At 37.1% G+C, this 14,004-nt stretch overlaps 2 protein-coding genes across 3 annotated transcripts in view; both read left to right on the top strand.

The window, feature by feature from the left end:
- The window catches only part of LOC125271359 (complement C3-like), a 731,185-nt gene that overhangs the window by 161,194 nt on the left and 555,987 nt on the right, over positions 1 to 14,004 (top strand). The window lies entirely within an intron of this gene.
- Positions 11,630 to 14,004, top strand: part of gcgrb (glucagon receptor b) — a 62,312-nt gene continuing 59,937 nt past the window's right edge. The window contains exon 1 of one of the 2 annotated variants that reach the window (XM_048195420.1): positions 11,630 to 11,883. The gene's annotated coding sequence lies outside the window, so the exon portion shown is untranslated. Of the gene's footprint in view, positions 11,884 to 11,906; positions 12,273 to 14,004 lie in introns of those variants that run through there. The other variant, XM_048195423.1, reaches the window with a different exon arrangement.

Raw genomic sequence — 14,004 nt, 5'->3', positions numbered from 1 at the left:
TCTGAAATCTGAGGGTGCAAAAAATCAAAATATTGAGAAAAACGCCTTTAAAATTGTGAAATGCATATCCACTCACAAAAATACTTTTTTGATATATTTACGGTAGGAAATTTACAAAATATCTTCATGGAACATAGTCTTTACTTAATATAATGATTTTTGGCATAAAAGAAAAATCGATAATTTTGACCAATACAATGTATTTTTGGCTGTTGCTACAAATATACCTGTGCGACTTATGACTTGTTTTGTGGTCCAGGGTTACATATATTTTTTTTTATTTATTTTCATTTAACTTTTTAATTCACAATGCCCTGTTGGGACAACTTAATGAGCTGCACTGTGTTCCACCACTTAAGACAAATGGATCTGTTGGTTGTTTTTTCATATTCAAAAGAGATTATAAGCTAGATGCAGCTTTTTTGGGTTTGCATTGAATGTTCTTAGACTTTTATACATAATACATTTGTTTATGAATAAAGATTGATCTGTTGAAAGCAGTTATTTTGAGTTAGATGCCAAATTTTCTCCTCCTATTCAAATTTTACATTGAAGGGGTGCATACAACTATAGTTGCCCCACATTCAAATGCAATTTTTAAGAAAAAAACAAACAAAAAATCTGGGGGAAATAAATGCAGAACATGTTCACATAGGACACTATTAACACGACAATATGCATGAACCCATTTAGAAAAATTTGGGCACAAATGGGTTAATGCTATTAGTTTTAATAAACTTTATATAGCTATTATTTGTTAATATTTAGAAATGGATTTTATTTTAATTTTAGTTTTAGTAATTTTGTTATGTGTCTTTTGTAAATATGTCTCTATAATAAGTTTTAGTTTATTTAGTGACTTTACTTCAACTTAAACTAAACGAAAATGCTGAAATAGAATAATAAAATACGTTTTTTATTTTATTTTAGTTAATGTTTATTTTATTTCATGTAATGAAAATGTTTTTTGTGTTGTTTTTTTTAGTCAGTGTTATTTTAGTATCAAAAATCTATTAATATTTTTGTATCATAAATTAGATTTTATGCTTATATTTTCTGTTTTCTTTTTTAGCACAAGTTTTAGTAATTTTGTGTTACTTACGAAAATATTGACCCTGAGACATTCATGCACATTCATGAGAGCACCATAACACATGTTTTTGTTCACATGAGAGATGACATGGTTGCGTGAACACTCTTTGGATAATATTTTGTAAATGAAGTGGTACATTATTTATGTATTTATTTTCTGCAAACAAAGCACTTGCGTCACTTCATAAAACTGAGGTTTAACCACTGGAGTCACATGGAGTACTTTAATGATGTCTTTACTTCCTTTCTGGGGCTTGAAAGCGTTAGATGCGTTGGATCTCTATGGAAGGACAGAAACCTCTCAGACTTCATCAAAAAGATCTTTATTTGTGTTCTGAAGATGAACGAATGTCTTACGGATGTGGAACGACATGAATGTGAGTAATTAATGACAGCATTTTCATTTCTGGGTGAACTAACCCAAATATACATTATGTTTAGGAGTTGAAATGAATGAAGTATAATCTGATGTTTGTGTTTGACGTGTAGGAGGTTTAGCTGAAGAGTTATGGTTTTAACTGATGAATTAGGCAAGCGTAGTCAGTTTTAATAAGGTTTTTGTGTTGGTGTGCACGAAATCTGTGGAGGATTGTTGGATTTTCATTAAAAGCGTATCAGAGAGGCTGAGCAGTCGTTTACAGTGACCTTTCCACACACATTCATCCGCTGGAGACCAACACGTCACGCTGAGAGCCAAATGAAACGAGCACTATAGAAACACAAGAGCGCCGTATGACCTTCTCAAATCTGTTTTTATTTCCTTATGCATTTGTCTGTAAGGGTGTTTTGCACATATAAGTGTCCAAAGGCCCACGTCATCAACATAAGAAGCCCGTCTGAGCTAATAAAGATCAGTGAAAGAAGGAAAGGACGTCCCGCTCTTCTGTTGCAGCCCACAGAAAATAGATTTAGGAGAATCGTTCAATTTTTCACTAATGAAGTTTCATTATCAGCACTTGAAGTCGGCCTCTATTTCATTACCTCAATGAGAAGCGTGTGTGTGGCCTTGGCTTTGATAGATGCGACCGCTTTCTTTGTGTTCGACTGTTCGACTTCTGTGCCAAACGTCGATATGGGCCCATAAACATCTTCGTAATGACTTTCTGTCCTCTCACGCATGACTCTGATGCCGGGGCGCTGACAGAACTGACACTAGACTTCTCCATTCTGTGTGTTATTGATCAGATACATTTAAAACATCTCCATTGACCTTAATGAGCACTAGAGCAGACGCTTTTGCTGCAGATTGTAATCGACACTATGTTCTTAATGCCACTTTAAAGATTCAATCCTCCGCTAGAATCATCTGTAGGCGTCTGTGCTGAAAGAACATCTGAAGCTTACACGACTGAATCACATCATCTTTCATTAGTTATGGGAAGATATTTTTGTCATATTAGCATGTTGCCATGTAAACCATTTCAATGCATGCTATTCAAAACAAGAAAATACACTTTTGGCAAATTTTAAAGGGATAGCTCACACACACAAAAAAAGTAACTCAACCTCACGATGTTTCATACTGACTTTCTTCTGTGGAACACAAAAGATGATCTTTTGAAAAATGTCTCTGTGTCCAATGAATGAATGTACAATGAATGTCAGCGCTCTTCAAAATATCTTCTTTTGTGTTCTGAAGAATAAAGAAAGTCGTATAAAGTTTGGAAAGACATAAATGTGAGGTAATTATGTCAGACTTGTTATTTTTGGGTGAACTACTGCTTTAAGAGCTTGCAGGAAATATCAGATCATCCCAGCTAACAGGGAACTTTCTGACAAGGTTCACTCAAAGGTATGAACAAACATTCTTCCAGTATAGCATTTATAGAATTTTCATTCTAAACATTCTAAAAATGTTAGAAAAAGTTACTTTTTGCATCATTCATAGAACTTATTTTTTCCTGGACATTTTTCTAATATTTTTTAAAAAAATGTATTCCTACCTCAGAACATTCAAAAGTAATGTTTCCATAGTGTTTGCATGTTCAGAAATAACATTTTCATAACCTATTCAGAACATATTTTTGTTAGGTGGGATACCAGTTTTAGGTTGTCAGGCTGGTTTGTTGCTGGCTCTAGGTGGTCTAGCAGCTCTAACCAGAGATCAGCCTGAATTTGGACCACAAAAAAAACGCTGAGACCTTTAAGAGCTTACATGAAATATCAGACCATTTCAGACCGTTTAAGGTTGTCTACCAGCTGTAACCATCTGTCAGCTCCAACTTGGCCCATAAATGACCAGGTTAGACTTTTAAGAGCCTGTATAAAATTAGATCAAACCAGTTTAAGTTGGTTTATTGCTGGTCCAAGATGGTCTACCAACTCTAACCAGCTAAGAGGCTGCAGGAACTATCAGATCCAGCCAGTTTAGGAGGTCAAGCAGGGTTGATGCTGGTCCAAGGTGGTCTACTAGCTCTAAACGGCTACCAGCTTCTTCTTTGACCATAAACGGTCAGCTTAGACCTTAAGAGTCAGTAGGAAATATTAAATCATACCAGTTTTAGATGGTTACGCTGGTTTATTGCTGTTCTGTGATGGTCTACCAGCCCTAACCAGCTACCAGCTCCAACTTGGACCATAAATTACCTGCTTAGACCTATAAGATGCTGCAAGAACTATCAGATCCATCCAGTTTTAGGTGGTCATGCAGTTTTTTTGCTGGTCCAAGGTGGTCTACTAGATCTAAATGACTGCCAGCTGGTTCATTAACCATAAATGACCAGCTTAGACTTTTAAGAACCTGCAGAAATTATCAAATCATACCAGTTTAAGGTGGTCAGACTGGTTTATTGTTGGTCCAAGATAGTCTCCAGCTAACAGGTCTAACTTGGTCCATAAATGACCAGTTTAGACCTATAAGAGGCTGCAAGAACTGTCAGATCCAACCTTTTTTTAGGTGGTCAAGCAGGGTTGATGCTGATCCAAGATGGTCTACCAGCTCTAACCAGCCACCAGCCCATATTTGGACCACAAAAACAGCTTAGACCTTTAAGAGCTTACAAAACATATCAGGCCACACCAGTTTAAGGTGGTCTACCAGCTGTAGCCATCTACCATGTCCAACTTCGACCATAAATGACCAGCTTAGACTTTTAAGAGCCTGCAGAAAATATCAAATCATACCAGTTTAAAGGTCCCGTTCTTCGTGATCCCATGTTTCAAACTTTAGTTAGTGTGTAATGTTGTTGTTAGAGTATAAATAAAATCTGTAAAATTTTAAAGCTCAAAGTTCAATGCCAAGCGAGATATTTTATTTAACAGAAGTCGCCTACATCGAACGGCCAGTTTGGACTACATCCCTCTACTTCCTTCTTTAATGACGTCACTAAAACAGTTTTTTGACTAACCTCCGCCCACAGGAATACACAAGAGTTGCGTTTGTAGAGTGTGTTTGTCGCCATGTCGTCGAAACGCTGTTATTTTCATCCCGCAGTCCAATCACCGGGTCTGATTCAGGCTCAAATTGATAGGGTAAAATTAAAGACATGTGCATCTCCACGTTATGGTAAGAGGCGTGACGTTTCTGGGCACGGTGCGCTCAGAGCTGTCGAATCACAACACAGGAACCGCTGGCACAATCAGAACTCGTTACGTATTTCTGAAGGAGGGACTTCATAGAACAAGGAAGTCATCAGCCCGTTTTTATGACAGTGGAAACAGCGGTATACAGATAAGTAAATTATGTGAAAAATACTGTGTTTTTTTACACGCGAAACATGAACACATGTTATATTGCACACTATAAACACAATCAAAGCTTCAAAAAACCACGAAAAACGGGACCTTTAAGGTGGTCAAACTGGTTTATTGTTGGTCCAAGATAGTCTACCAGCTCTATCGAACTACCAGGTCCAACTTGGACCATAAATGACCAGCTTAGACCTTTAAGGAACCTTAAGGAACTATCGGATCTATCCAATTTTAAATTGTCTATCAGGGTTGATGCTGGTCCAAGGTGGTCTACTAGCTCTATACAGCTACCAGCTTCTTCTTTGACCATAAACAATCAGTTTAGACCTTTAAGAGCCTGTAGGAAATATCAAATCATACCAGTTTTAGATGGTCACGCTGGTTTATTGCTGGACTGAGATGGTCTACCAGCTCTAACCAGCTACCAGCTCCAACTTAAACCATAAATGACCAGCTTAGACCTTTAAGATCCTTCAGAAACTATCAGATCCAACCAGTTTTAGGTGGTAAAGCTGGTTAATTGCTGTTCTGAGATGATCTACCAGCTCTAACCAGATACCAGCTCAAACTTGACCCATAAATGACCATCTTAGACCTTTAAGAGCCTGCAGAAAATATCAAATAATCCCAGTTTAAGGTGGTCAAACTGGTTTATTGTTGGTCCAAGATAGTCTACCAGCTCTAACCAACTACCAGGTCCAACTTGGACCATACATGACCAGCTTAAACCTTTAAGGAACCTTAAGGAACTATCGGATCCATCCAATTTTAAGTGGTATATCAGGGTTGATGCTGGTCCAAGGTGGTCTACTAGCTCTAAACAGCTACCAGCTTCTTCTTTGACCATGAACAATCAGTTTAGACCTTTAAGAGCCTGTAGGAAATATCAAATCATACCAGTTTTAGATGGTCACGCTGGTTTATTGCTGGACTGAGATGGTCTACCAGCTCTAACCAGCTACCAGCTCCAACTTGGACCATAAATGATCAAACTAGACCTTCTAGATATGTTAAATCAACTCCAGGATGCTGGTAAAGGCTGCTTCTTTTGAAAGTGTATACTGTATTCTCCAGTGTGCTTCTATGAGGATGATAGATGTTAACCTGATTAGAGAGAGACATTAAAGAAAATGAGCTGTAATGAGAGAGCGATATCATGTGTAATGGATGTATAAGCTGAAGTGATATTGTGCACATTACATCACATTATGTCTGTCATCGGTCACTCAGTCTTCTGTGAGCCGTTAGAAACTCTCTCCCACTGAGAGCCCTGCATGCGTGTAATGGCAAATCTCCACAGAAACAGCCTCAGAAACACGCTGGAGGATTGGATTGCGGTCTTGTTACACGTAGGAGGCTGATAAGTCACCTTCACGAGCACCCGGCGACATCCGAGTGTGAATCAAGGTTTTTGCGGCATATTGATGTCGTTTTTCTGTTCAGAGTGGCCGATGATTCATAAGGCGTACTTGACGCATTTATTCTCCAAAGCATCTTGAGCTTGTCAGTGGCTGGTAGAGGGCTGTAGTCTCTGCAGTGCTTCATATTTAATCTCTTTGATTGCAAATCTCTCGTACAGATACGCGTTTATGTGCTAAAAATGTGCTGTATGTAAATATGGATGTTTGTGGCCCACACACGTGCCCACACATCCACATAGAGAGATGTTTAAAGTGTGGGATATTAAACTACAACAACGCGTTCCTCAACTCGAGGATGTGTTTGTGTTTCCTGAAGTGTGTCGAGCTCCAGAAAACCCTCGTATCAAGAGCTTTAATTACAGGGTCTCTGAGCTGCTGTGTAATTATAGCATTTCAATAACCGCTATAAGAGCTTTTAGTCCTGAATAAGTGTTATTCCCTCTGATTATCTCATAATACTCTGTTACACAAGCGTGCCAGCTCTTAAAGCGGTCACATCAGACAGATTTTTTATCTTTATATCTTTTTCTTCTCTGAGGTTCACTTATTTTTTGTGCATTAATAGTCTTTTAGTTGCAGCCATGAATGCTGATTGCGTTTCATTTGTGCAGAAATATATATATAGTATCGGCTATTATGTGAAAAACAACATGAATCAGGGACTAGATCTTCTAGAAGGTTTGTTTATTTATATATTCATAATGTGTCTTTGTTCACAATATAAGTCTCTTCTAAATCATTATTATTATTTTTTTTATTAATTTAGTATGTAAAAATCATTTAGGTTATGACTTTTGTGTTCAGTTATAATAGTTTCTTGCCTATATTCTCTGTATTACCTCACCATGAAGTTGCTGAATTCATAATAGGTTTTGTTTATGTAAATGCGGGTGGTTAAATGCTAATTTAATTTGGTTTCTGACATCAAGAACGAGACAATTTCAGCTTAGTTGCCATAAATGGTCTTTTTCACTGAGGAGAAAGTTGTGAAAGTTGCTGTTTTCAGGGTACATCAGACTCTTTTATTTCTAAAGATCAAGGATAATTTGATTTTGTGTGACATGAGCACTGCATTTGACGCTTTTAAGAGCTGCTTGAGGCAATGCAGCATATCTGATTTATTCTGTGAAGATGCTAACAGCACACTTCACCGACAGAGATTTGTTCAAAAGTTTTGTCGTCATGACAATCGAAAGGATTCATTTCTCTCCTAAAACACAGAAGATTTTTAAATGCTGAGCCCCAAAAAGCATGATATAATATATTAGTCTTCTGAAGTCATAGAAAAGATCAAAATATAAGTGGTATTCACAAATAATGTTCTCCTTATCTTTAGAGTCTCACGGCTTAAATTAATTAATTATCAGCCCTTTATTTTTTATCTGCACTTCTACTTTCCTTGTATAGAGAGCAAGGTCAGATGTTCATGCTCTCATCCGTCTTCAGTGAAGCGCAAAATGATAAAATCATACTGGGTGGGAATGACATGACGGTGGCTAAATGATGTCAGCATTTGCATTTCTGGCTGAACTAGTCCTCATCTGGGCTGCTGACACAGAGGTTGCCGGTGATCTCAGGCAGTAATTGAGGTCACAGTGCCGCTTCATCAACATTGTGTCCTTGAGGAAGACGCTGAAACCTCGGCCCCTGCAATCAGTACTACAAAACCCATGCTGTAGGAAGCTTACTGATACTCATCTAAAGTGCAGTTATTGCCAAGAACTTGTAAACCATTTTCATTGGTTCCTACATATTATTTATAAGTCTGTAAATGCACCATTTTGTGATATACATTGTACACTACCATTCAAAAGTTTGAGGTCAGTAAGATTTTTTTAATGTGTTTTAAAGTGTCTTCTGCTTACCAAGCCTGCATTTAAACAAATAAATATAAAATATGAAATATTATACAAATAACTGTTTTCTACTGTAATACGTTGTAAAATGTAATTTATTCCTGTGATCAAATCTGAATTTTCAGCATCATTACTCCAGTCTTCAGTGTCACATGATCCTTCAGAAATCATTCTAATATGATGATATGAAGCATTTCCTATTATTAATATTGAAAACAGTCAAATTTTTTGTGGAAACTGTGATACATTCTTGTTTCTCAGGATTCTTTGATGAATAGAAAGTTCAAAAGAACAGCATTTATTTGAAATATCTTTTTTTAACTTTATAAATGCTTTAAAGGTGCAGTAAGCGATTTTTGAGAAACGCTGTTGAAAGTGGATCAGACTGATCAGCAGTAGGGGGCGTGTTCACTCATGATGGAGGAAGATAGAGCGAGCCAATCAGCAGTAGGGGGTGTGTCCAAACATGATGGGGGAAGACAGAGTGAGCTAATCAGCAGAAGGGGGCGTGTTCACTCATGATGGAGGAAGATAGAGTGAGCCAATCAGCAGTAGGGGGCGTGTTCACTCATGATGGAGGAAGATAGAGCGAGCCAATCAGCAGGAGGGGGGGGGCGTGTCCAAACATGATGGGGGAGGAGAGTGAGCCAATCAGCAATAGGAGGTGTGTCCACTCATGATGGTGGAGGAGAGAGTGAGCCAATCAGCAGTAGGGGGCGTGTCCAATCATGATGAGGAGGAAAGAGATTAGGGCTGTCAAACGATTAATCACAATTAATCGCATACAAAATAAAAGTTTGAGTTTGCCTAATATATATGTGGGTGTACTGTGTGTAATTATTATGTATATATAAATACAAACACATCCATGTATATATTTGAGAAATATTTACAAGTATATGTATTTATTTATATTTTTATATAATTTATATTATATATAAATACATTTTTTTGTACATAAATAACATATTTCTCTTAAATATATACATTAATTTGTGTGTATTTATATATACATATTAATTACACACATTACTCACACATATATTATACAAACTCAAACTTTTATTTTGTATGCGATTAATCGCGATTAATCGTTTGACAGCCCTAAAAGAGATTGAGCATATTAAAAGTAGGAGGCGTGTCCACTCATAATGAGGTATGAGAGTGAGCCAATCAGCAGTAGGGGGCGTGTCAAGATGGGGGAGGGAGAGTGAGCAAGAGGGAGATTTGAAGAAAGACTGTAGAAAGAGAGATGTCTGAGAGACATTACAAAAGAGAAAAGGTCAGAGGAATATCACAAAGAAGGGTTATGATCAGGCAAGTGCGTGCTAATATTAGAAAAGCTTTCCAGTGGCGGGGAAACTGAAACAGGAAGGCCATGAAAATGGACGCCAAGGTTGCTTTGTTTCAGTTCCATAAGTTAATAATGTGAATAACTTATGTTAATGTTTATTCTTCAAATGATTCTTAACTATAATTATATATGAAATGTAACTAAAACTAAGACGTTTAAAGCTCATTTGAAAATGCTATTAAAATAAAACAAATTTAAAAAAGCGTAACCATAATAGCCTGTGAAGTCATATTTATGGATGTTGTGTTTCTGGTGTCACTGAGTGTGTATAATAAGATCATATCTGTCTGAAAGAGGTGATTTAATAAAGACAAACAGGTCAGTGAAACTACAAATTCAACGAGCTGTTTTATCATCTTTCCGACAGCTCTTGTCCTCTTGCACTCCTCTTTCCATACGTTCAGCAAAACTGACGTTATTTTCCAGCAGTATAGTCCTGACTCGGCATGCAATCGTGCGTTTCTCTCTGAAGCGGCTGCTAATATTGTGCTAAATCAGCAAAAACTCCCAGGTGGCAAGATGAATCCTCTTTCAGTCTGTCTGTATATGTGCTCTTATGAGGCCGGATCTGCTCTGTGTTGTCCTGCGGATGCAGTGAGACGGAGTCGCTCTGATCTAAGAATCTCTGAGGGTTCAGATCTTTACAGAGACCCAGAGGTACACGTGTGCTGTGAATCCAGATCAGATCCACCCACAATGCATCACTGCACACTTCTGGCTGTATTTGAATTCGCCTACTACAATAGTACATAGTATGTACAGCATATGCAAATTTTTATGAATGCCTCGAGGAAAATCATTGCTTAGACGTTGCTCTGGAAGTAATATCAGAAGCGGTTTGTAACGTCTCTTTTTTGATCAGGTCATGTGACAACAATGTGGCGTTGAAATATTTATTGCGTAATGCATACTGTTTTTCATACTATTTTTTATCCCCATCACGTTTCATATCTGAGGCTGTTGGCAAACATGTTTATCAGCTGAGGTCAAAGTTCATTAGAGCATGAGCTGTTCTACTGTATAAATTAATGTTGCAAGAAGGTGTTTTTATGCAGAATCGTGACTATAATTTCTAAGAATCTGGGACAGTTAAATGGCTTTAAGAATACATTTACATGACGGCTCACAGTCTCTTCAAGGGGATTTTGGGGTTGAAGCACAGTGTGTGTGTGTGGTTTGGACAGGATGCGTCTTTAGTATCATGTGTCCTGGTCCTGTATGCGGAGAGACACTCAATACCTGAGAGGCACATACAAAGCCTCGTCTGAACCTGAGAGCTGATGCTGGACTCGCTCGTTAAATTGAACCATTTGTCATCGCCAAATATAGAAGCATAAATACATACGTTAATAATTAATTTTTGCAATATTATTTTCAAAATTGGTTATTAGAACGTCTTTAAAGTCCTACTGTAATGAGAAATACTGTAATGATGCTATAAACTATAATAGTCTTATAAAATCTCATTTTAATTTTATATTTGTTGTTTTTCTTTTTTGATTTTGTGGTATTTGACATTTCTGACATCTTTATTTAATTGAGAAGCATTGTGCTCCTTATCCTTAAGTTAAGGAAAATCCTTTGGAAATATGAGAGGGTCATAAATCTTTGTCACAATGAACAAAAGCACGTTTTACTCTGAAGTCTGTTATTTTAATTATTCTCAGTGGCGACTTTAATTAGACTCACATTTACTGTAATATAGTCATGAAAGTCATCTTGAATTAAAATGAACACTAAATCAAATACTAGCTTTACAAAGCAATTATTTATTTATTTTTGGATTATAATATTGTCTTAATTATCTTAAATGTAATGCCACAAAATCTTAATGGTCCTTAAAATAGGTTTTCTATCATTTCATTTATCAAATATATGTCTTAATGTGTTATACTCTATTGATTTTTGGATGAAATATGACACACTGGTGGGGGGAAAAAAAAAGCTTGCTAAGTTTGCTGATTTAGAAAAGACTAGCTGGACTCCTAACCTGAAAAAAACTGATTTTTGTATAAAATGCATGCATTAATGATAAAACTGTCACTAATGGAAGTATTTTTTTGAGTTTTGCGTGCAGTTAATAAACACATTTCCTATGTTTTTATTTTCTTATTTGTTCAGACCCGTCCATTTCCGCGAAGATCACGGCCCCGAGCCTTAATTACATTTTAACCGATATTGATCTCTCGCGCACATTCTGCTGTAGTAAACATGCCGCCCGCGGGCGCCGCAGTGACGTCACGCAGGGCTCCCGGTAACGGATCTGATCCCACACGCGCTCTGGACTCAGCCGCAGGAAACAGCGGCACATGAGGGACGAAAGGCAGGGAAACTATTGAGCCTTTAAGTTTTTCTACTCGCCATTGATCACTGATCAGTTTGTGCTGTGGTGGATTAGCTACGCGCGCTCTAAACGAACTCTTGGATTTACTGAGGAAGATGAGCAGTTTGAGAGATGAACGCTCCTCGGGTGAGTCCTACTGATTTTAAGCATTTTTGACAATTATGTGGGTTTATTGATCAGTGAAAGTGGTCTGTTGAAGACGCGCGCGACCGCTGAGCCCGTTGCGCGTGCGCGCGCTCAACACCTGCTCCACCTGAGGCGATTTATTTTCTCCTGAGTAACATGTTTAAAGACTTATAAAAGATGTTCGCGCATTCAAATAATACTTTAATACTGCGCTTTGTGAGGATTTAACTTTGTGTTGGTGACGGTCAAACTATCATTGACGGAGTTTATGAGAGAATACAATCACATAATACATTTTAGTCTCAGAAAAGCGCTCAAAACACAAAATCTGAATCCAGATTCAGGTCTCTTCGGGTTCTTGAAGATCCAGCAGGATGGTGGGCAGATAAGTAAAGCATTCAAGATATTTAAACTTGACCATTTTTGATTGTCTTTGTGATTTGAGCAAATTATTATTTGCTAGGCAAAGGCTACTAGAAGGTAATATTATATTGCAGCATCCTGTGGTATTTAAATGTTGAAAAATCCTTGATTATGCAAATGAAAGTGATTTTTTTGAATCATTTTAAGTTAGAAATAGCTCCTTCAAGTAAACAATTTCTCATTTTTGTGCTTTAAATGTGTGTGTGTGTGTGTGTGTGTATATGTGTATATATATATGTATATATATATAATGTATGTGTATATATAGGGTGAATTCAGGTTGATTGGGACACTTTTTGCTATTGAAATGACTGGGAAAAAATGTCCCAATCAACCTGAATACACCCAAATATATATATATATATATATATATATATATATATATATATATATATATATATATATATATATATATATATATATATATATAAAAGATTGCAATTGTGCAGTATATGTTCAAAATAACTATATGCTATATATATGCTATATATGCTATATAGATTAGTTTGCAAAGCTTTCTGTTCACCTGGCTTATTTTGATGCATCTGATAACAGATCCTTTTTTGCTATTTTTTATTGCAAGAATGAGTGGTATACAACACATGAAAAAATGGTACAAAATTCACCTACCGACAAACATAAAACAAAACAGAATAGACAAACAACAATATAAGGGGAGGAAGAAAATACCCCCCCCCCCAACTCTCCTCTCCTTCCACTCCACCAAACAATAACAATAATTGTAGACATTGTAATATGATTTCCTGATTGATAAGGCGAACTGCACATCCCAGGGGCAGATGTTCTTTCTGTCGCTGTGATGTTCATGATGTTCAAGTGATGAACGGTATATTGATAGTGAGTTTCAGTAAACAGTCTGCGCAGCACGAGATAATTTCTTCACGCTGGCCGCTAATGTTCACTTGTCTGGTCATTAAAGGAAATGTTGGCTATAGTGTTTATCTTATGCAGAAGTCATTCATTCCCCTGAGTGAGTGTGCTCTGCTTTGAGAGGCTGCACACGTCGCTTCTCCAGCGCGTGTGTGTGTGTGTGAGGGACAGTTTAGTACAGCAAATTGATCCATAATTAGAAGCAGGCGTCCAGAGCTTTAAGCAAACAGTGGAGTGTTACAGGAGGATAATATTGACTTTATATTCCTGGAGTGTTTGAATGTGATACAGTGAAAACATGATCAGCAATATTTTAATAGTTGCGCTGGAGCTCAAATGTGCTGTTAATCTCCTGGGATTGTTACAAGAGCGTTTCTGCTTTAGCGGATTATTTGTTCTGGGTTTGGGTGTTCGGGGATGGACTGATCATGGTCATGTAAGGCGTTCGTATGTGTCCCCGAATAAACCAAACCACACCACCCTTACAGAGTTTATATTATTATAGTATTCCTCCATTGAAATTCTGTCATGATTTCATGGTCCATATGATATGTGTGTTAAAGTTGTGTGATAGCTCAGTGTAAGAAACAGAAGCACCATATTTACACATATTCAACTCTGACCTTGATTTCACAACCTCTGAAATTTCCCTTTGTGATGCTGTTGGTTGATTTGTGTGTCATAAGTGAATGAATGGACACATCGGTCTATGTTCAAAATGGAAAACAGTGTTGTCATTGTTAGCTAAAACTATTAAATAAAATTTTCAGTCATTCGAAGTTAAGCTGAAATGAAAAAGAATTGGTT

The sequence above is a fragment of the Megalobrama amblycephala genome, linkage group LG7, assembly GCF_018812025.1.
Source record: "Megalobrama amblycephala isolate DHTTF-2021 linkage group LG7, ASM1881202v1, whole genome shotgun sequence".
Taxonomy (NCBI): domain Eukaryota; kingdom Metazoa; phylum Chordata; class Actinopteri; order Cypriniformes; family Xenocyprididae; genus Megalobrama; species Megalobrama amblycephala.
The sequence above is the reverse complement of the archived record's forward strand: the minus strand, read 5'-3'. Positions and strand labels throughout refer to the sequence as shown.